This window comes from Pantherophis guttatus, chromosome 1 (genome assembly GCF_059756535.1).
Source record: "Pantherophis guttatus breed Tessera chromosome 1, ASM5975653v1, whole genome shotgun sequence".
Taxonomy (NCBI): domain Eukaryota; kingdom Metazoa; phylum Chordata; class Lepidosauria; order Squamata; family Colubridae; genus Pantherophis; species Pantherophis guttatus.
Window position 1 is genome coordinate 139914110 of NC_142063.1, and position 25019 is coordinate 139939128.

Consider the following 25019-nt stretch of genomic DNA (forward strand, 5'->3'; position numbering starts at 1 on the left):
TATCAGATTCCAGTATATTGAAGCCGAAATAAAGAATCAATAAAACTTTGCAGCTGTTGAGATTCTTGTGTGGATTACTTCTTAGACACCTAATAGAAAAAGTGTCTTCTGGGTCATTCAATAACAAAAACAGTCATTTTATTAAGGAAGTTCTATTTAAATTAAAATAATCAATAGCAATCAAGATCTGCAGCAGAAGGATGTCAGCAATAAGGACTAGTTTGAAAAAAAAAAAACAGGATTATGCCCAGGAATAAAATTTTAAATTGTGATTGCAGGAAAACAATAACAATAACACTGGCTGCTCAAAAACAAGCACTACAAACTAATGCCATGAAAGCAAAGATACAAAAATCCACTGACAATCCAAACTGCTGACTTTGCAATAGTCGAAACTGTTTCACATTTAATCTGTGAACGCAGCAAAATCTCACAAACTGATTACAAAGCTAGACATGACTTAGTTGTTAAATTAATCCACTGGTCATTATGTAAAAAATACGACTTACCTGTATCCAAAAAGTCATGGGAACATAAAGTGGAAAAAGTTATAGAAAATGAGAAGGTGAAGATCTTGTGGGACTTTAGAATACAGACGGATCGTCATTTGGAACACAACACACCAGATATCAGTTGTCGAAAACCGAAACATACAATTTATTGACATTGTGGTACCAGAAGATGCCAGAGTCAAAGATAAAGAACTGGAAAAAATCACGAAATATCATGACCTCGCCATTGAAACTACACGGCTATGGATGAAACATGTAATAGTGATACCCATTGTCATCAGGGCATGTCCAAGAATTTTATAAGATACATCAACAAATTGCAGCTTCCTGCAACAACACTAGCGGAACTTCAAAAAGCTGCACTACTTGGAACATCGTACATCTTAAGAAGGTATTTGGTTGATACCTAGGACGCTGGTAGCAACCCGTATCAAACATTAGCACCAGTCAATGGTATTTGTGATGCATTTTTGAATGTTCAGCTGACTGAGTTTCATGTTTAATGAATAAAGTATATAGTAATAGTAATAGTAATAGTAATAGTAATGGTTTGCTACATGAGGAACCCAACTGTTAGGCCTACCATATCTGGGCTGAGAAAATCAAGATGACCATTAGATGGCAACAGACAGCTCAGGCTTTCTGTAAAATCTTGGTGCCATCTAGTGGCCATCTGATATTTATAGCCCAGGCATGTTAACCATGCTTTTCCACAGCTTTGGCAACTTTACCTGCAAGTATGTTCCCACATTGGCGGATGGAACTTGCTACATCTGGAATGCTTATTCAGTTATGAACTTCTGGATAGAAACCTCTAATGAAATATTCAATAAAGTCTCACTGATCATGATATATGACTGACCCATGTGAACTGATTATGTCTATCAATGGACCAAGAAGGTTAGTTCTTCCCTCTCCTCCCCTCCCCTCCCCTCCTCTCTCCTTTCCTCTCTTCTCGTGTCATAGATTGAAATAATAATTCTCTGCTCAGAAACCTTTTCTGTTAGAAAAAGAGGTCATTTTTCTGTTATGCTGTACTGGTCTCTGTGATGTCTTTCCAGTGCAAGAGATTCCACAAATTTCAAATATAGATTTGGGGAAAATATAGAAAAAGTGCCTGCTTTTGGATTCAGAGTTTTGATAGACTACAATCCTTAAATTCAGAAGAGATTTTGCTGAATACAATGAACCAGCAAGGAATAGTAAAAGATAAAGAATACGTTCAGGGATCAGGATCTTTAGCATCTACCAGGGATTTGAGTATTCTTAAATTCTCTATGATTCTGCTGTCAGGAAAGACACTGTACAAATTAATTGCACAGTTCTTTGGACACTTGCCAATGAATTCACAGTTAAGGATAATTTTCCCAAATGCACATTAATTCAAATTCAATTTTTATGACACTGCTTAAATCACAATTGCAATTGGAAAGCACATTTTGCACTTTGAAATTCATTGTGTTAACAGTTAGGATTAGTAAAGTTGCAATGAATTGTTCCTGAATTTGAAATGTGTGGTTCATGCATTAATTCATGATCTTAACATTAATCCTGCTAGGCTAGTGGACCTGGTGTCAGCACTAGAGCACTAGAGTAAATGCAGCTTGAAGTGCATAAATTGCATTTGAGACGACCTCGAAACCTGACACCTGGGGGTTGGGTGTGGGGAAGTAGGGGCAAAGGGACAAATTGAAGCATAATATTAATTGCCAAACACACCCTCCAACTATGCTTCAATCCTGCTTTTTAAGTGAGAAGCAACAGTTACAATAGGAAATGTCCAAGCTGAGCCCAAGGGAGGAGTCAAACCAGGAGTGAAATCCAGCAGGTTCTGACAAGTTCTGGAGAACCGGTAGCGGACATTTTGAGCAGTTCGGAGAACCGATAGCGGAAATTTTGAGTAGTTTAGAGAACCGCAAATTCCACCTCTGGCTGGCCCCAGAGTGGGGTGAGAATGGAGATTTTGTAATATCCTTCCCCCAGGAGTGGGGAGGGAATGGGGATTTTGCAGTATCCTTCTCCTGGAGTGGGGTGGAAACGGAGACTTTGCAATATCCTTCCCCCAGGAGTGGGGAGGGAATGGAGATTTTGCAGTATCCTTCCCCTGCCACACCCACCAAGCCACACCTACCAAGCCACACCCACCAAGCCACACCCACAGAACTGGTAATAAAAAATTTTAGATTTCACCACTGGGTCAAATATATCATCAGTTATGAGTCCCTTCATGATCTCAGCCAGCCCACCTTGAATTCCTTCTATTCTTAACTCCCACTAATTTCCCTTGATCATTAGCAGTTCAGATTCTTTTAGAAAGCTTAAGTTTACAAGAAATCTTTATACACATTTGAACTGTCTGGATCTCCTGACTTTCCTGCTTGACAGTAACATTTATAAAGTTTTCCTGCTTGACAGTAACATTTATAAAAATGCATGCCACATTCCATGAACAGAGCCAACAATTGCTTTCTCCATTCTTAATTTCTCCATTGGCTCAGGATTCTCCTTTACCAGCATCCACAGACGGGCCCAACCTTACACAGTGTCATTTAGTCACCATTTTAATTTTGTACAATGCTTTCTACTGTAGCCTTTGCAATGGGGCATCATGGTTATCATCAGTTTTTTTTCTTTTTCTATCCTGTTCTTATTTATTATTTCAATATTTCTATTTTTATTAGAGTCAACTACATTCAAAGATTAAGCAGATATTAATTATTATGAAACAAATTAGTTTTGATTTAGATTTATAATCCATAATCTATTCAGGGCTCAAGCCAGCATCCATAGCAGTTCTCCACAACAAGTTCTCCCTGTGAGCTGGGTTGCAGTGAGAGTTGTTGTTCAGTCAAGTCTGACTCTTCACGACCCCATGAACCATAACATAACATAACATGCCAGCCCCCTCTCCTCCCCTTCCTCCACTGTCTCCCAGAGTTTGCCCAAATTCATGTTTGTTGCATCAATGACACTATCTAACCATCTTATCCTCTGCTGTCCTCTTCTCCTTTTGCCTTCAATCTTTCCCAACATTAGGGTCTTTTCCAATCAGTCCTCTCTTCTCATTATGTGGCCAAAGTATTTGAGCTTCAGCTTCAGTGCACTAAGAGACTCAGATCCAAAGCCATTCCATGAGCTTCCATTGCTTTGACAGTAGACCTATTGCTGGATCTCCCTGCTCTTTGTCCAACATTTGGATCATTGCCTTTCTCTACACAAAGTGAATTTCTTTCACTTTGCCCATCTAAGGCAAAGGGGCACGTTGCCCCTCTAAGGCAATTTCCCATAGGAAATTGTTTCCATAGTTTCTATGTTGATCTTTCCTTCTTTTTATGGTAGGTGCATTCAAAACATTTTTGCAGAAATGCTCAGTGTTTCAGATTTGGAATAGGGCCTGGTGGCTCAGCAGACTAAAAGCATTGTGATTAACACCAGCTTTCTGCAATTACTGTAAGTTTGAATCTCACCAGGCTCAAGGTTGACTCAGCCTTCCATCCTTTCTAAGGTAGGTAAAATGAGGACCCAGTTGTGGGGGCAATAAGCTGACTTTGTATAAATATACAAAAGTATGAAGGCTATTGCTTAACGCATTGTAAGCCGCCCTGAGTCTCCGGAGAAGAGCGGCATATAAATCAAATTTTTTAAAAAAATCATCGGAACACTACAGCACTAACTGTTTTGATTTTTACAAGCTCCTGTTTGAAATGTGATAGTTATTTCAAATTTAAATATTTTAGAAGATAGTAAAATGGATGAAGGTTGAATTACGATATTTTTCAGACTATAAGATGCTCCAGACTATAAGATGCACATTAGCTTTAGGGGAGGAAAACAAGGGGGAAAAAATCTGCCTCTACCTCCCAGCATCCATCTGGTATTCATCTGGCTAGTGTCCTTGCAGCAAACAGCCTGGTTAGCTTCAGCATGTTACAGCCCCAGCACGTGGCTCGTCAGGGCTCCCCTCCATTGTGTGCACCACCGGTCAACTGAGCTGAGCTGCTGCTGCCGCTGGGGAACATTGGAACCTTCACTACCGAGCAGCTGATTGGCAATTAGATTTGCCTCCCAGAATACTGACGATCAGCTGTTCTAGGTAGCACGAATTACTGCCACCTGTTCGCCACCGCCCGTTCAATGATGCCAGTTTGCTGATGCCCATTCACCACAGCCTGTTCGCCGATTCTGCAGCCCGCTGGTGGTGATAGGCGGTGGCAATAGGTGTGGATAGGCAGCGGTGATCCCCACCGCCTAGAACAGCTGATCAGTGCCCCACCAACCCCCCTCCCCCACCTGCCACAATATTTGCTATAAGACGTACTGACATTTCCATCCACTTTTTTGGGGGGGAGTGTGTTTTATAGTCCAAAAAATATAGTAGTTAACTAGCTTGACTGAGCATGACTCATATGTGAGTATTTGGGAACAGAACAGAGAATCAGATTTTATTTACTTTTTAACAAACTTAGATTTATAGGGGTTTTTAGGGAGAATTTCGGTGCCGTGTAGTGTGTGTATGTTGGATGACATGTGAAAAATGATTTGTGATTATTAAATTAGTGAAAATTTAATATACAGGTTGGTGGAAGCATTCATTCTTCTTCATAAAATGAAAGATGGTTTCCAAAAGGTAATAGTTACAGTAATTATATAATACCATGATTAATAGATTTAACTTTTTTTTTTTTTACATAGAAAAAGTATTATTTCACTATCGTACGTATTCCAAACTTTTTGCTTCATCTTTGGTTTGATTCTATGTGGATTCACCTTTTCATCCTAATTATTATACACAGCCAAAGAAAGCATAATATTTACATGTCTGGAGATATCCATTTTCAAAATACTGAGCCATGGTGAAGACCAGAGACATTCCATAGCAATACAATAGCACTTAGACTTATATACCGTTTTACAGTGCTTTACAACTCTCTCTAAGCAGTTTACAGAGTCAGCACATTGCCTTCAAACAATCTGGATCCTCATTTTACCCACCTCGGAAGGATGGAAGGCTGAGTCAACTTGAGCTTGGTGAGTTTTGAACTGCCAAATTGTAGTCAGATGGCAGTCAGCAGAAGTAGTCTGCAGTACTGCACTCTAACCACTGCACCACCACGGTTCATACAGAACATAATGATAAATTTAGATGCTGGAAACTGTTCTGGAATATATTACAAGTGCATCTGAGATTACAGGTGAATCTGAAAGATCCCTAAAAGCTTGAGGTGGTGACATTAACATTCATGAGTAGATTGCTTCAAGCAACAGCACTTTTTTCTAGGCATTTTTTTTTATTTATTTATTTTGCAGAAAACTGGAAGCAAGTCAGGCTTCTTAAATTAATGCAAGATAGGATTTGCACTGAAATGAAGTCTACAGCACTTCTTCCAAATCAATGTTGATGCATGCACAGAGGTAGCATTTTGATCTTCTTCCATGTTTATAGTATATGGCATGCTTATATATGACAGTAGCATCCCAGCTTCCTATGGAAGAGACATCACATTCCAGAAAAGGGCTCAAGACAAGAGATTGACAGTCCTGAACTGGATGAGGAAGGGAGGAAAAGGTCCAGGATAGCCATACCCTAGAATCTCCCAGGGTACATCTGCTGAGTTAGAAATTTATAGCTTTAGTCTGACAAGATTTTGTCAATTAGGTATGAGTAAATTGGACTAGACAGAATTTCACAGAGGCATCTTTGGCTTAGGCCTAATTATTACATAGTATTCTATTCACATGTGAGCAAAAATATCCTTCTAAGTAGGTTCAGGTTTGTTTAAGAATTAGATGGGAAATCATTAGGAACTTCTAGACGGACTAGATTAGGAAGAACTTAAAAGAGAAGGCAAGGGCAAATACTTTCATATGGTTACCAAGATTACAAAAATAGCATTTGATGAACAAGTTTACTAAATTTGATCTGTAAAAATCTTGAGAATCATTATAAGGCAATGAAATGATATAAAAGAATTCTTTGCTGCCATCTAAGATTTTTTTTTTTTTTGCAACTCAAATTGGGTTGTCTTAGTCAGATAGTCACTAAGAATTGAGACTGAAGGTGACTTTATTTCTGTTCAAATGTAAAAACTTCTGTAGTTTATGAAGAATTGTGTGACCTATATTTTCATCCTTTTTCTGAATCTGACAATGTTGTTTGTATTGCAAGGCGGAAAATTAAAATTGCTTACTTGAATGGCAGCCATCAGCAATGATTTCCTACTTTGCTATCACTTGACACATTTTCACCCTCATCCTTCTTCCCATACCACTGTAGACATGTGAAACCTCATGAAGACAAATCACTGAGAACTGATCAAATTGTAATGTCACAAAAGTTTATTTGGGGATAGGATAAAAGAAAAAAGAAAATGGTGCTTACTAGTAAAATGAAGGAAGGAAATGAGTCTAAAATTCCCACTTATCTCTTTAGAGATAACAGCTGCCTTAGAATTTTAGCATTTCCTTATTAATTTTAATGTCAATTTTTATTAATCTTTGAGATTAGTTCAAGCAAAGCATCATTCTATATCCATGATATATCTTATTCCTCTATCCACAAAAATTAGTTATAGCTTATTCTGTGGATGAAAATCAACAATGAATATGGGTCTAATATCCAACTTTTTAGACAACTTGGTCTCTTTCATATTAGATCCTTCTCCTGTGGAGCATCTAAAGATATATTAATATAAAGCTGTGTTTATTATATAATCATCCAGCATGTTAGTTAAAGCTGCTACATTAATTCCAGATCTCATTTGAGAAAGCAAACTATCATTCCTTAAAAACTTAATATTATAGTCAGACTAAAGCAGCCCTGGAAATAATAGAAGAGAATGTGGATGCCAGATCCTAAGCCCCACCCCAGAGTAATCACAATGCCAAATCTTAACCTCCACACAACCTCAGAACAATCACATTCCTTCACTAACCTGCTTTCCAGCTTCATTCTCCATCACCACATGCAGGGCAACAAAAGAAGTTTGTGGGACTAAAAAAAAGAAAAAAAGATCAGTCAGACCTTCCAATTTCTCACAAGAAGAAGAAGAAGAAGAAGAAGAAGAAGAAGAAGAAGAAGAAGAAGAAGAGGAAGAGGAAGAGGAAGAGGAAGAGGAAGAGGAAGAGGAAGAGGAAGAAGAAGAAGAAGAAGAAGAAGAAGAAGATCTCGCAAAGTTGGAAGATCTCGCAAAGTTGGAAGATCTGATTGAACTTTTTTTTACCAGTAATTCCACAGTCTTCTTTTGTTGCCCTGCATGCAGTGGTGGAGAATGGAGGGGGAAAACAGGTTAGTGAAGAGATGCTTTGGGGAAGCGAGGGGAGCTGGGTGGAAGCTGGAAAGCAGGTGGCAAGGCAAACTCCCCAAGGGTTCCAGACAACTGGTGGTAGGATGCAAGTGGCTGCAGGAGACACCCCACTGGCTGCTGCCAGGTGTGATGGGGAATGAGCTACTCTAGCCACCATTGCCTCATTCCGCCAGTATCAGAGCTCTGCATGCTGGGCGGCCAAGGATACCATTTGGGCTTCTTCCTCCACCTCTCCACTGCCTTGTTTTGTCCTCCACCCCTTCTCCACCACCAAACTTAGCCAGTGCGGGCAGTCTGAGCTTTCTGAATTGGCACAGGAAGAACATTCTTTGTTGTGCTATTTTAGGTGTCCATTTTAAGTCTTGAAATATTATAGAACCTAGAAACTTGTATCTCCCCACTGTTGATATGGTATTGCCTAGTATTGTAAGAGATGGTAGAATAGGAAGGCTTCTCCTAAAATCTATCATTTCTATAGTTTTGAGTATGTTCAGTTAAAGATTGTTCCAGTCACACAACAAGGCTAGTTGTTCAACTTCCTGTCGGCACGCAGATCCGTTGTTTTCTCAAATGAGACCAATCACTCTTGTATCATCTGAAAACTTCAGTACTTTAACAGAGGGATCCTTTGAGATGCAGTCATTGATATTTAGAAAGAAGAGAAGTGGAGAGAACACACACAACCATGTGCTAATTGTACAGGTACCTGATGTGATTTTGCATAGCTTCACCTGCTGCTTCCTGTCTGTTAGAAAGCTTATGATCGATCTACTTACAAGTGTGATCAGGCATGGCTAGCTGAATCAGTTTAGTTAGAACACTATCTTGAATGGTGGTATTGATTGCTGAGCTGAAGTCTACCAAAAGGACCCTTGCATAGGTCCTTGGAGATCAAGATGTTGTAGAATGTAGTGCAGAGTCATTTTAACAGCATCATCTGCTAATCTATTTGCTCAGTAGGCAAATTGCAAGGGGTCTAACAGTGGATCCATGATGGTTTTCAGGTGGGCCAGCACTAACCTTTCAAAGGTTTTCATAACTATGGATGTCAGAGCAACCAGTCTGTAATTATTCAGCTCCTTGATGGAGGGTTTCTTCGGCACTGAAATGATAGTAGAACGTTTGAATCAAGAAGGAACATAATAAAATAGAGTAGAGTAGAGTAGAGTAGAGTAGAGTAGAGTAGAGTAGAGTAGAGTAGAGTAGAATAGAATAGAATAGAATAGAATAGAATAGAATAGAATAGAATAGAATAGAATAGAATTCTTTATTGGTCAAGTGTGATTGGACACACAAGAATTTGTCTTGGTGCATAAGCTCTCAGTGTACATAAAAGAAAAGATACATTCGTTAAGAATCATAAGGTACAATACTTAATGATAGTCAGAGGGTACAAATAAGTAATCAAATCATATTAGGAGACAGTCAATATAAATTGTAAGGATACCAGAAACAAGGTTACAGTCATACAGTCATAAGTGGGAGGAGATGGGTGATAGGAACGATGACAAGATTAATAGTAGTGCAGACTTAGTAAATAGTTTGACAGTATTGAGGGAATTATTTGTTTAGCAGAGTGATAGTGTTTGGGAAAAAACTGTTCTTGTATCTAGTTGTTCTGGTATGCAGTGCTCTGTAGCATCATTTTGAGGGTAAGAGTTGAAACAGTTTATGTCCGGGATATGAGGGGTCTGTAAATATTTTCACAGCCCTCTTTTTGACTTGTGCAGTATACAGATCCTCAATGGAAGGTAGGTTGGTAATAATTGTTTTTTCTGCAGTTCTAATTATCCTCTGAAGTCTGTGTCTGTCGTGTTGGGTTGCAGAACCAAACCAGACAGATGACTGGTTGCAGAGATGCAGATGACAGACTCAATAATTCCTCTGTAGAACTGTATCAGCAGCTCCTTGGGCAGTTCGAGCTTTCTGAGTTGGTGCAGAAAGAACATTCTTTGTTGTGCTTTTTTGATGACATTTTTGATGTTAGGTGTCCGTTTTAGGTCTTGAAATATGGTAGAATCTAGAAATTTGAAGGTCTCTACTATGGATACTGTGTTGTTTAGTTTTGTAGGAGGTGGTAGTATGGGAGGGTTTCTCCTAAAGTTTATCACCATTTCTATGGTTTTGAGTGTTATTTAGTACCAGACCTCTAGTGATTTATTAAAGATGCGGGTGAAGATGAGGGCCAGTTGTTCAGCACAAGATTTCAACTAAGAAGGAGTTACCTTGTCTGGACCTAATGCTTTTTCAGGCTTTTGTCTGTGAAATAGGCCTTGCACCTCATTTTCTGTGATTACTAGTGGTGAGGCACCAAAAGGATGGGATCAGTTGTAGAAGGCTTGCTGTTGTTGGTTTATTAAAACAGAGATGGTGATAGTTGATAGTGGTTTCCTCTCAAACCTACAGTAAAACACATTCAGGTCATCTGCCAGTTGTCAATTCCCTTCAGCATGGAAAGGAGGTTTGTAGTAACCAGTGATATTTTTCCACACATTTCTGGTTTATTTGTTGAGAGCTGATTCTTCAGCTTTTCAGAGTAGCTTCTTTTTGCTGCTCTGATCTCCCTTGTTAATACATTTCTGGCCTGATTGTACAGCATTCTATCTCCTTTCCTGTAAGCTTCCTCTTTGGCACAATGTAGCTGCTTCAGTTTAGCTGTGAACAAAGCTTGTTGTTACTGTATATTCACAGGTTTCTGGTTGGCACACATAGGTCTTCACAAAAACTGACATATGATGTTACATTATCTGTGAGTTCATCCAAGTCTGCAGAGGTATTTTCAAAAATGTTCTACTCTATGCAATCAAGACAAGCTTGTAGCTTTAACTTTAATATTTTCTTTAACTAAGAAAATGAAAGAATGGGAGACAGTGGTTTTGCTCTTTATAATAGTGATACTCATATGGATACCCATCTCCTTGGGTAGGTATAATACACTGCTCAAAAAAATAAAGGGAACACAAGCAGAAGACATCCGAGATCTGAATGAATGAAATAGCCTTATTAAATATTTTCTTCGTTACATACAGTAGTTTTGTGTTCCCTTTAGTTGTTTGAGCAGTGTATAAACTACTGTATGTAAAGAACAAAGTATTTAATAAGGCTATTTCATTCATCAGATCTCGGATGTCTTCTGCTTGTGTTCCCTTTATTTTTTTGAGCAGTATATATAAATTACACCAAAAATCATAATTTTAAATGTTGTGAGAGTATAGATGATACAGCAGGCATCTTTATAATGTGTATATGTGAACAGGATGTGAACAAGATGAATCGAAGCTAGCAATATAGAAATCTATTGATTGTAGTTTTGCAGAATCTTCATAAACAAAATATTAACTGCTTCTACCCATTTTATGTTATGCAAGTCAAATTTTCCTTTACCCATACAGTTGATTATCTGACTCCATTGAAAACTCCTATATTATTGTCATCTGTAAGCGTTTGTAAGCATAGATATTCCCTAGAGCCACGGAGCAAAATCTAAATGATATTTAAAACGTCAGCAGTTTTCTTTTCTTCTTAGTATCAAACCACACAACGAATGGCAGAGTGTCAGAACAGGACAGAATAACAGAGTTGGAAGGGACCTTGGCGGTCTTCTAGTCCACAGGGAGGAAACCCTATACCCGTGATGGCGAACCTATGGCACGCGTGCCACCTGTGGCAAGCGGAGCTATATCTGTGGGCACGCGAGTGTTGCCCTAGCTCAGCTCCCAGCGCATATGCATGTGCTGGCCAGCTGATTTTCGGGCCTTCTGGGCCCACCGGAAGTCGGGAAACAGGCCATTTCTGGCCTCCGGAGGGCCTCCAGGGGGTGGGGAAGGCCATTTTCGCCTTCCCCAGGCTCCTAGAAAGCCTCTGGAGCCTGGGGAGGACAAAAATGGGCCCTACCTGGCCCACTGTGCCATCACATACCAAAAGCAGAGGGACCATGGGGGGGTCACGCACATGCACGGGGGGTGGGGCACATAGAATTATGGGTGTGGGCACATGCGTGCGTGACCCCCCCCCCGTGCTCCCCCCGCTTTTGGCACTCGATGGCAAAAAGGTTAGCCATCACTGCCCTATACCATTCTGGACAAATGGCTGTGCAATCTTTTCTTAACAGCCTTCAATGATGGAATACCCACAACTTCTAGAGGCAAACCGTTCCACTGGTTAATTGTTCTCACTGTCAGGAAATTTCTCCTAAGTTCTAGGTTGCTTTTCTTCTTGATTAGTTTTCATCCATTGCTTCTTGTCCTGTTTTCTGGGGAAAGCAGAGGCGGTCAAGAAAGAGGTTGACCCCCTCTTCTTTGTGGCAGCCCCCCAAATATTGGAACACTGCTATTATGTCACTCCTGGTCTTCCTTTTCATTAGACATACCCAATTCCTACAAAATGTGTCCACCCATTCAAAAATGAGAAACAGTTTCCATCACCTCAGAGCCTCCTTGGGATGTTGTGAAATTTTAAAATATCCTTACTTAGCTTCTTCCTTTTCTTCTCCTCTGTGGCCTTTTTTTATTCTGAAGCAGGTTTGCATTTGTGGGAAAGCAAATTGTTAGCATGTGTGCCTTTTTAATCCATGGTTAAGTTTTTCACACCACAGATTTCAAACTATACAGTCTGCACAAACTGAAAGGTGTCCTCAATTTCTATCAAATAAGGGTGTCACAGGTCTTGCTGATTTGTTCGGATTAACTTGGTTCACATGTTCTTGATTACGATTTGCATATTTTTTTTTTATTCTGGAACAGGGGTTAAGGTTGAATATTCTGAAATCAATAAATACTAGCCTGCAATAATTATAATTCCTATATATTTTTTTCTTTGTTGTCCACAAAACAAAGCATAGTGATATTTCACATAACTTCCCTTATTGATGGTTTGCAAGCTGACATCAGATATTACTATTTCTTTCAAAAATTATGTAAGATAAATACTGGGAAACTTTCATAAGTCAGAAAAAAAAAAGTCAAGTCAATATATTAACCAATAAATCAGCCTGGCATTAGGACAGTGCAGAATTTGGCTGCTATGTTCCTGTAACTGCAAATTGGCCTCAGTCATAAATTCTGGGTTTGAATCTGTCACCTATATTTAAGGGAAGAATTAATACTGAAACAGGTACTAGAATGTGATCATAAAGTGTTTTTCTATGTGCACATTTCAGAAGAAAAAGAGAAAGAGGCAGAGAAAAAGAAAATTTGTGAGTGCCTTTTCATTAGAATGTACTTTTCACAATATGAGATAGACTTGCAACTTTTTTAAAAAAAAAACCAAAACAAAAGGATCTCATTAAACCAAGAAAATTGCCTTGTGTACACAAAGTTGCTTTAAAAGGAGTTTCCTGATGATGCTTTTTATAAATTATAGAGAATAAATCTCAACCAGCCAAAAGACATTTAATAAAAAATGCCATGGCCTTTTATGCGGGTGTGGATTGCATATTTTACATGCAATTTATACTGCAGTTTCTCTTCATTAACCACATCTCACAGATTTCTCAAAGCGATGGCATGAATATTATTAACATGTGTTAAAAATGTGTTTAAAATAACGTATAAAGCTTTGTGATTAAAGCAAAAGTTTAGGCACAGTGAACAAGTCTGGGTATGTATTTTACTGTGCTTCATGCATACATATTTAACATCTATATGGATGTGCTGCATCAGATCTGTCTGGATCTACTCAGTTATATATTGCTTTTGGATGAATGTTGTAATTAAATTGAACTAGACCTTAACAAGCAGAAGTCATTCATAATTTCTGCTCATTCGAGTCATATACATTACAGATAATATAGAAGAAGGGAGAAATCTGTTCTGTTGGCTTTTTAATGCAAACTTCCCAATTTTCTACTTCCTGAGTTATAGGCAAAACAGGTATGGCTTCATGACATAATGTTCACTTATCCAAATTTTGCAGAACAGTTTGCAAGTCAGTAAATGCCAATCAAAAACCTATATATTTTATTTTTGATTTATTTATTTGTATCCTGCATTTGTGATTTTTACAAACAACTCAAGATGGCGAACATATCCAAAACACCTTCCTCTTCCTATTTTCCCCACAACCATCAGTGAGGTGAATTGGGCTGAGACAGAATGACTGGCCCAAAATCACCCCACCGACTAAGGCAGGACTAGAAATCACAGTGTTCCATTTTCTAGCCTGGTGCCTTAACCACTATGAGATAAAGTAACATAAAGTATTGGTATATGAATAGGCAATATTCATAAACCAGACTATATTAGTGGATATGTTCAGAAAAATGCATATTCATGTTTATTTTTTACCTGACTTTTCTTATTTTATAAATAGTTAAAGGCATTTTCACCATAGTTAAATAGTTAAAGGCATTTTTCACCATAACAACAACTCTGTGAAATGGGTTGGGCTGAAAGAGAGTGACTTGCCCCCAAATCACCCAGTTTTCATGCCTAAAGTGGGACTAGGATTCACAGTCTCTTGGTTTTTAGACTGATACTTTAACCAGAAAACCAGGCTGGCTCTATACTGTGCATATTAAAAGAAAGTATGTACAAAACTGTGTGCATTTGTATACTTATTTTCATTTGTACTCAAAAAAAAAAATGTACAGACTGATGTGGAAAGGAAAAGGAATATCCCCAAAGATATTGGTTGGAGAACAATGAAAAATTGGAAAAAGGTTGGAGAAATGAAAAATTGGAACAAAAATATTGATTCACCCAACTATTAGTAAAGGAAATGTTTAGTTGAAAGGGAACCTATAAAATTCAGTGCAACTAATTTTTAAGGTGCTTTAATCTGGGATTCTAAAATGATGTGATATTTCTTATCTCAATGATGTGATATTTCTTATCTGAAGGATAGTTCACACTGGAAATCTGAAAGTGGAAAACTGAATTGTGGTTCTAAAGTGTTCACAACCGGTCAAGGCATTAAAAACCAAGAACAGACAAAACAGAAAGTCAGTAATATTATTTGTCTATTTGTTTGCTAATACTGTGGATTTAAAACTGAACCATTTAGTGTAAAATATTTCTGTTATAGTGTACAAGAGAGAGAATCCAGGTTTCCACATTAAAGTACTCATTCCAATCTATGCACATGAATCATGTGCACTTAGATGATACTAATTCACAAAAACAATGTAAAGTCTTTGGCTGTGGTTGGGGATGCAACAGACAATGAACTACAATTATGTACCGTTACCATTCTGCAAATGGGAGCACTCTGTTCATTGACTCAGCCAGTATCTCTGGAAGTGATTTTCATTTAGCTCATCTTTTTCCTACAATCCTTCACCATCTCCTTTTCCCCTGAGCACATTTTTCAAAGACATTATGGATTGGAAAAGGCAAAATAAATAAATAAAAATCTCCCCTTTCTGTAAGTTACAGTTGGGGAAACTTCGTCCTAGGAAAATAATACACTGAACCACAATTCAGCAATGAACCAAAAGTACAATTCGGGAGAATTATCTGCATAGAATCATAGGGTTAGAAGGGATTATTTAAGCTATGAAATCCAACTTCCTACTAAGTGCAGTAATAAAGTATTCCAAAATGTAATTATTCAAATTCCAGTGAGTTTTTCCTCTACAATTGGTACACATCCAGTGAAAGAAAATCTCTTGCTTCATTAGCTAATTGATCCCACTATCCAATAGTTCTTAAGGAAATTCTTCTTAATCTTCATTCTAGCTTTCTTACAACTCAAGGCCCTAGTTCCACATTCTGTATCTTGGGACAGTAAAAAACCAGTTGAGACTGAACATCCCCAGTTTGTTCAATCTATGTTTGTCAAGGTTAAATTTTCTATCTTGCTTTGCTTGTACACTTCATGGGAATATGATTTTGTACCCATGTTCTTGCATGATCACCTCTTCCTGAAGAGAAGGACCAGGGGAGACATGATAGCAGTATTCCAATATTTGAGGAGCTGCCACAGAGAGGAAGGGATCAAGCTATTTTCCAAGGCACCTGAAGGCCAGACAAGGAATAATGAATGGAAACTGATCAAGGAGAGATTCAACCTAGAAATAAGCATAAATTTTTGACAGTGAGAACAACCAATAGAACAGCTTGCCTTCGGAGGTTGTGGGAGCTTCATCACTGGAGGCTTTCAAGAAGAGATTGGACTGCCATTTGTCAGAAATGGCATGGGGTCTCCTGCTTGGGTGAGGGGTTGGACTAGATGACTTACAAGGTCCCTTCCAACTCTGTAATCCTGCATGATCACGTTTCTCCCAGGAAATATTCTTGGTTGTGCTCTATTTCTGCAAATTGAAAGGACTTGGAGATATTTTTTTTCTGTTCTAGCTTTTGTTCTATGGAACAGACTTCCCTTATAAGTAAGAATGTACCATCTGTTGCTGCTCTTCACAAGTTAGTTAAGACAGAACTCTTCAGGAGATTTTTTAATAATTAGCATATTGTCATTAGTTTATTAACTTGTATTATTTCTTATTTTGCTTAATAACTCTCCCATTGGGATAATATAATTATTTTGATTTTACATCAGTGCCTACTGTAAATTTTGCAAAATTCTGCATTAATATCTAACCAAAAAAAGCCAATCACTTTCTTTATATTTTATATCAATTCAAGCATACTTTTCAAGACAATGGCTTATTTTGTAACAGAAGAACCATACGGTTCATATAATATTGGCCAGAGCAAAATGACTTATAAATAAAACTCTTTTAAAACCGCTGCCCTATTTATCTATATTTCTTCTCCTTTGAAGAATAATTCAAAATTTGGGCAATAAAGGGCAACTGTAAATAACTAATTAAAAAGCAGTGCTTTTGCAAATCTGATCTATTGCTCATTTTGTCATTAAACATGAACCAAACAGCTAACTATGAAAGCATATTTATAATAAACTTGAAAAAAAAATTAAGTAGGGGCAAATTGGACCTTTCACAAAGATCAAAGTTTATTCCTTTGGTCTTTTGGTGCTACTATGTTTACTATGCCCCCTTAACAGAATCTAAGAGTTGGCAGGCACTACTTAATCTACTGAATCCATACTCAATCAAGGATGCCTTCCAGACAATCTGAGTGATTGTTCCCAATTTATAGTTTGTAAGATTTCTATTTATTTTTTTCATTGTTCAGCCCAAATTTCCTTTCCAGTAGCTAAAGGCATATGCATAAAGTCAGTCAGTTATATTTTGAGATGACTCCTGTAGAGCTTCTGTTGGAACCCAAAATTATTTTTGAAAGCAGCAAAGGTGCTTTCTCTGTCCTCAAGAAGATCTAATGAAAACATCAACATGAAATATTAACTTATGTTTGCCTTTACCTTTCCAGTCACTCATACCCATTCTCTAAGACAGACTCAACCTCCAATGAGGCTCCACCAAGAGGTCATGACTGAAACATACAGTAAGTAAACCTATTTTTTTAATGTTTCCTATATTGTGAGCAATAATATTTAAGAAGGGGTTCTTGAAAGACTTGAATATTATTTTGAGGCTTGCTCCAGTGTAAAAAGGTTGAGAAAGGTAGCTCTAAGGCAATATTGTAGAATATGTTAATAATAAGAAGAGAATGAGTACAAAAATACCAAATATCTTTTTTTTTTCATTTTACACACTAGACTTTCAGTCTTTTGAGGTCTCTACATTTCTACACTGTCAAAGTTAAGGCAGTTTCCCCCCCCTTTCCCCCCTCCGTAGGGAACAGCTAACTTCATTTATAGAATACATTTAATTTCCTCTCCCTCTCTCTCTCTCTCTTTTAATCTCTCTGCAGTCTATTTTGCACTGCTGCGTGCTTTAATTTTGCTTTCAGTCAGAAGTTTTAAAACTTTAGCTTCTAATAACTGGAAAAAATGGTTATTTAAAGATAACTGCAACTTGCTTAACATGCCAGACTATCATATGCTCACTGCTTTGAAGCTGCAAATTAATGACAAGGAGGAACAGTGCCTATCTTTCAGAAGAAACTGACCTCTTTCTAATGCCTCATCGCTAATGTCATCTGTCTGCTGCATCTCATTATGTGAATTTCACGGACTTAAAAAAAAAAAGAGAGAGAGAGAGAGAGAGAGAAGTATCTTAAGGCTTGTGCATAAATAAAAAAGACCTTCTAGTTTTGGGTACTTTGAAAAATTTTTGATCTCTCCCAAATACCTTCCATAGATATAGGCTCCCCCTTTTGTGCCCGGCATGCTGCTTATGTCATCTATTCTCTGTGACTAATTATGTTAATTTTTTGTGGCACAAAAGTAACTGAAGGCTGTTAAGAAATAAAAGCTTTTGAGTGGCCTTATTTCATAAACACCCTTTTGGAACAAGGCACATTTGGTCATATTTGCAGCAACAGAAAGAGTCTTGTGCTAAAAATACAACAAAGGCTCTTGAATATGGCCTTTTATTCTGACTTTATTAGGTAATTTTTTTTGGGGGGGGGACTATGAAGGGAAGCCTTTCTGCTAAGTATAATTTGCATAAAGCTGGTGCCCCATTAATGAGATAACTTCCTGTCTTTTGTATGCCACCAGCTGGAAATAGAAATATAGTAACTTTTCTGTCTTCCTAATGCTTAACCTGCTGAGTTCAGAGTTAAAGAGTAAACAGGATCCACATAAATCAAATAAGATGATTTCCTTGCCCTCTAGGAAATATTTTATATTCAATTAACAGATGCCAATAGAAACATGGACAGTTCTGTGGGATATGCAAAGTTTAGGTCTAAAAGCATTATCCTACTAATCTACTCTTTCATTTGAAACCACAGTTTCTGCCTATTCCTAATAATATGTTCCATTTGTTTTAAGAAATATTCTACATCCCAGGCACATCATTAGTCTCATTCCACTTCAGTAGATCTTAAAGCGTGCTTTCTTTCTGAGTCTATTTTGTGATATGTTTGCCTTACTGTTGATTTGAATATCTTCCATTATGGTTCTAAGATGCGTGACCAGAGTTCTCCTTGGGCAATGAAGTTTGATGACAGTAGAATTTCAGAAAAACTCTTGGTAATCATCTGGAATGACATGGAACCACAAGGTTTGGGAGCTACAGCATTCTGTTTTCCAACTATGGTAGTGTTTTATAGCACAGCTGCACCACCTAATGTCTCCCAAAGTAGGTGACCTCCAAAAGCTTTGGATGCAGCCACCAGAGACCTCCTTTACATCTTGCCAAAGGATATATTTCAAAGTGACAAAATCAAGGGGGGAAAGTATTACATTTGTTATTTAAGTTGTTTATGTAATAAATGTGCTTAATTACATTAAATCATTTCAGATATAAAATGTGAAAGACCTCTAAAAGCTAGTATAACTAATACAATGATATCATATAATGATAAGGTCTATCTATAAAACACCTGATTAATATTAATAATATTGTGAACATTATGAAATAAAAAATACAGGATGAAAAAACAGAATAACAATACAGTAAATATAATTAAACAACAATAATGTGTGTAGGTAAAGTACAGGCATGGTCCTTATCTGATCTTGACAACAATCCATTCCTATTGGATTGTTTTTACACACTGCCATATAAAGCATAGTGACTTGTTTGTCATAGAATGGTTTTATCTTGTGAACAATAAATGGATCTAGCTTTGATCTGGACACCTGCTGATCTTGTGAGTATTGGGGAAATAGGAAAATTTCAAATACCTCTGTCAAATGAACAGTGAATAAAAAGCTGTATGATAGGCTACGTATGCCAATTTCACAAGGACATATCATACCAACTGTAGGATGTTTCTATATCTTCTCTCAGAGTTACACAAGAGACAGAATAAAGACTTATATAAGCTTTGACACTGGTGATGTAACTGCAGTTATTGGCAAAAGGTAGATTTGGTGCCATACTTACACCAGCCTGATGTTCATGCCCTGTGTTCACCCTTTAAGGGGACAAGTAGTCAGTTGATGTCCCAGTGTATTTGAGCAAGAGGGAGAAGGCTCTAAAAATGCCCATTTTGCTGGCAGTGATCGCTTCCAAATAGATTATAAATGGTCCTTCAAAGTTGGGAGTAATAGGCCAAAATGGAAATAAGCTAATGTCTAAAACAGAAATCCAAACTCTGTTCTCCATTTTCCGCACACTTACATTATGATGGAAGCCAGCAATTATAGCAAAATAGTGACTTGGCTTGCAGTTCTTAGAAATTTGGACTGGACATTCTTCAGAGGCGCAAGATCCAAGGAAAATCATTCTTGAGTACTGCAGAGTATCATTGCAGTGGGTTTGCTGTGAATAATTTGAATGCAATTCAATCAATCAATCAATCAATCAATCAATCAATCAAGGTGAATAAAGCCCTCTGAGTCTTTTGAACAAGAGTAGAAGGAATGAATAGTGGTAAACTATTTCCAGATTTTATGTTTGTATGCATTTGTATAGTTGCTTCTCTCACTTATTGCTTCCCAGCAGCTCAAAATAAATGGATAAAGCAATAATAATACATTTAATTCTCTCTCTCTCCCCCCCCCTCGGTTAAGAACTTGGTGCCAATGGTTGCAAGAAAAACCAGGGTTTCAAGGCTTTCCAGAAGGTCAATGGGGACAGAGATATTCAGATTTCAAGGAGATGTTGTTCCATAGGGTAGACACTATGATAGAGATGGCATACCATGAGTCCTAGTCCCTCCTTAGCTATGAAAGCATTCTGTATAATCTATGGTTGGTTACTCTCTCTCAGCCCAAGTTACCTCACAGGCTGGTTGTGGTGAAAATAGGAGGACAAAGGTTGGTTGGATATGTTCGCCCACTATCAGGGTTGAAATCCTCCCAGTTTGGACCAGATTGGGTGATCTGGTAGCGATTGTGGCAGGTGGTTCGGAGAACCGGTAGCAATGGTGGTGTGAGGCTCCGCCCACCCATCCAGGTGTCGTTACTTCCTGGTTTTAACATGTGACACATGTACGTGTACGAGCGAAGCGCGTGAACTTCCAAACCGGTAAGGAAGGTAAGTAGATTTCACCTCTGCCCACTATATGTCAACCTTCCCAGATAGGAAATATGATCAGATGAGTCCATTTATTGTAAGACTACATTAAGAAAAGCTTGCAAGTCTAAAAACACAATTCTCCTGCCATTGCCTTTACAACTTGAGAAGCTAGGAAGGGTCTCTTCTAAACCTCTTTCTCTACCCATTCATGCTACTGTCAGTTTTGAGCTGTCTAAGCAGCATTTCCTAGGCAACATTTCTTCACCTCATCTCTCAAGGTCTTTCTCTCATACAGTTATGCTACATGGCTGAAAATGGAACAGTTGAAAATTAGATGCTCTCTTATTTGATGCCTTCATTTTATTTATTGCCATGTAAAAGCCCAATAAGGATAAATGGGAAGGAGGAAGGGATGACTAGAATTAGTTATTTCCTCACATCTACTCCACCCTCTGAATAAAATTCTTCAATCCTATTTCCACGTTTTTGCCATAATTACTTGTTTTCCATTAGCTTTTTTCCCCTTTGGTCTTTATCTGCTAGAAGCCGTTGTGAATTAACTCAACAGACTGACAAGGGGGAAGTGAATCAATATAAAACACATCAAAATCCAAGTTTAACACAGACTACATGAAGGGTAATACATATATTTCTCCCTCCATTTCTGATTTTTATTTCTTTAATTACAGCCTATACCCTTGCCAATAAAGAAACTTTTTGAAACTAGAGCTTCAGAATTAGGAACAATATCTCATATAAGTGAAAAGATTTAAGCTACAGCAGATTTTATATACATTAGTGTGGCAACATTGTATCCCTGAACTTCAGCTAATTCCAAATTTCAATTTTCTATTACATTAAATCCTGAATATCCTATTTGTTATAAAATTTATATTATTTATCCAAGCCCCATAAAATTTTGTATATATTGTGCATTCCACAATGATGAAGTATTAAGAAATAATGCTAATATTTGGGAAGCTTTGAAGTTCTTAGGGCAGTCGTGTGTTTGTGTGTGTATATGTATAAGCATGCATACAGAATGAAATCCTAGAATGATAAACACTGGATGAAATAATTACAGATTTTAAATAAAAATATTAGTCCTATAAATAAGACATTATTATTAAATTTCCAACTAGGGATTCTTACAACAACTTGGCTCTGTTTCCACATCAGTTTATGAACATGCCGCATTTAGTAGTTAATTTCATATAGATTTGTCCAGATAGATGATAGATAGATAGATAGATAGATAGATAGATAGATAGATAGACAGACAGACAGACAGACAGACAGACAGACAGACAGACAGACAGACACACACACACACACACACACACACACACATTTTGTGGTGTTTTTATCTAGAGTGTATTTTTTTAAAAAAATCCTAATATCATGCATAGCTTTCCATAAAATCAAAATACAAGGAATCTACTTATTAAAGTTAATAAGTAACTCTTAAATAACTCTTGAAGCAGAGTCATATTTTTCAGGTCCCTAAAACATAACAAAAGTTGTTCAGCTTTAATGAATAATAGATACGTAATTTTCCTGTGCAGGGTGTAAAGCACTTCTTTTGAATAAATTTTGAAGGATGAATCGCTATAATAAACATAAGCCATGGTGTTGTCCAGAGGTCTCCAAATTTGGCACTTTAATTTCAAGAACTTTTCAACTCCTTTTACAAATGTAAAAAACTCATATAAAAAAAAATCCTCCTGGAATTCATCTATTCCACCTTTCAGTATCACTCAGTGACCAACCAGATTATTGAAGAAGTTCACAAATACGAATAAAATGACCACTACCAATATCACTACACACTGTTAAAGATAATATACATAGTAAACAGGCAACAAGGTTACTAGCAGCTACAGCCTGATCCTCCATGAATGTGCCTTTTAAACCAGTTACATCAGCAATTCTCAATTCTAAAGGCAGAAAACACCATAGTTGAGTTGCATTGTACAAAGAAACACTTTCCTTTCTTCCTCTGTGAAAGGAAAACTTCCCTCTATTCACATTTCAATGCCATGAATAATTTTATACACCATTGTCATTTTACCCTAGATTCTTGTTGGTTAAGGAAATATTTTGTGCATGCTTAGGACATAGTCAGAAATCTGTATTAAAACGTTGTCTTCCAGTCTATGCCCCCATTAGAAAAATATACTGGTGCAACTGCAGTGCCCTCATTGCTAATCCCTATTCTGCCTCAGTAACTAGGTTGGCAAGTGAGGCTATCTTTAGTATACTCATAGATTAGTGCAGGTCAATTAAGAAAAGTGATTGATGGATTCCCCTGTTTTCATCTCCCCTCCCACCAAGCATCACTTTATTTGATTTGATTTGATTTGTATACTGCCCTACTCCCGAAGGACTCACTTGCTGGTGGGGAATGGAATCACCAATTTTTTCTTTTTAACATGTAATGAAAAGCTGATTGGAACAACTAGCTTAGCCACCTATCAAGTTGCCTGATTAACAGTTACAGGAAAAGAAGTGCTTGGTTATCTCTCAGCTGAGCTGTTTCTAAACAGTGCTAAAGCATGGATGTCAAACTCGATCACGTCATGTGACGTATTGTGCCTTTGCGGAGCCAGAGCAGGCATGGCCTGCGTGTGACGCATCCAACCACCAGTTTGACAGGCCTGCACTCAAGCTATGTCCAAAAATCACCCACATGTGCAAGAGAGGTGGAGAGTAAAACTGGACGGAGTGATTAACAAAGAGTGAAACTGTAATAGTGCAGCAAAAACAAAACAAAACATGGAAGTGATGGCAATGAGTAGCCATGGCCAGTGACAGTCAAAATGAGACAAAATGGAGCTGTATGGAAAATTATGTCAGCAGAAGCAATTGCAATCCATCAGAGCATCCAGCTGTGCACAACCAGCAACACACAGCTTCCAGACGTCACTTCCTTCCTAGTTTAAATCATCCTTCTGAACAGCACAAGACTCAACAAAGTTGACTGAAAAGAATGCTAATTATTTTTTTTAAAAAAAACCCAGGTCCAGTCTCTTTCAGGAATACCAAATCTGTGAATAAAAGGAGTCTGTGTAACAGCTGACCAAGCACTTCTGAAATCATACATGCAACTTTTGAACAATCTAGAGCGCACCATCTTTCTTGCTGCCCTTGGAGGCAGACTTCAAAAGCTGGAAGGGAGAAGAGGTGCCCAACCCAGCAAAAAGTGGTTGGGAAAAGGAAGACCTTACTTTAAAGACAATCTTAAGCAGTCACAGTTGGCTTCTGAAAATAAAAGAATAACAAAATAATGGTAATGTGGCCCTATGGAAATCCAGCTACTTGAATATGTTAGTGCCCTGTGCAATGTGAGCATAGCCTTTAGAGGAAAAACCATGCCCAGGAATGGGCATGGTTTGTTGCTGGAAGGTATTGAGGTCCAGAGAGACAAGCAAGATCAGGGTCTTTCATGGCCAAACCTCCATACAGACCATTCAGTTGTATTTGTGGTAGTGACCACTAGGCAGGCAAAGACGCCATCAGCTTCTTGACATGATGGTGTGATTGAAGAGACTGTGTGTGGGGACTTGGGGCTCTCCTCCATTCCTCTCCATTCTTGCAATGTAGCCCATGTCACTCATCTTTGCTAGTGAGGAAAGAGGATGGAGAAAGCCATTGCTGTGTCCCTGGGGTTCTGAGGTTAACAGGTGTCAAAATATAAGGAAGAATAAATACAAGAAGAATGTAGTAGGAAGTATGCATGGGAAGCCCTGATGACTAAGGAGCTTGAGATTCAGGAGAAGTAGAGCAAGGCATATATCAATACTAGTTCTGTTGCTGGTGCTTATGTAAGAACATTTTAAACACATTTAAGTGTATATTTAAAGGATTACTTGCCAAGATGGTAGTAGCATTAAGAAATATGCACATTGTGTGTGTGTACTGGGAAAGAAAGAAGCTCAAATCTACTCTACTCTCAAATCCCATCCCATCTTACCCAGCCAATCAAGTGTCTTTTGGTCAGTATCTGTGCTGATGAAAATTCAGGAGTTGTTTTTATTATTATTTCTTTTATTCATTAAACATGAAACTCAGTCAACTGAACATTTAAAGATGTGTCATAAATACCATTGCCTGGTGCTAATGGTTGATACGGGTTGCTGCCAGCATCCTAGGTATCAACCAAGTATCTTCTTAAAATATATGATGTTCCGAGTAGCACAGTTTTTTGCAGTTCTGCTGGTGTTATTGCAGGAAGCTGCAATTTCTTGAAGTGTTTTGTAAAATTCTTGGCCATGGTACCAAGTGCCCTGATGACAATGGGTACCA

The 25019-nt window shown here is 37.9% G+C and overlaps 1 long non-coding RNA gene across 1 annotated transcript in view; it reads left to right on the forward strand.

The window, feature by feature from the left end:
* Positions 1–16910: 16910 nt before the first annotated feature.
* LOC148116577 (uncharacterized) overlaps positions 16911–25019 on the forward strand; it is a 62996-nt gene continuing 54887 nt past the window's right edge. The window contains exon 1 of the long non-coding RNA XR_015731119.1: positions 16911–17181. This is a non-coding gene — a long non-coding RNA (uncharacterized LOC148116577). The remainder of the gene's footprint in view (positions 17182–25019) is intronic.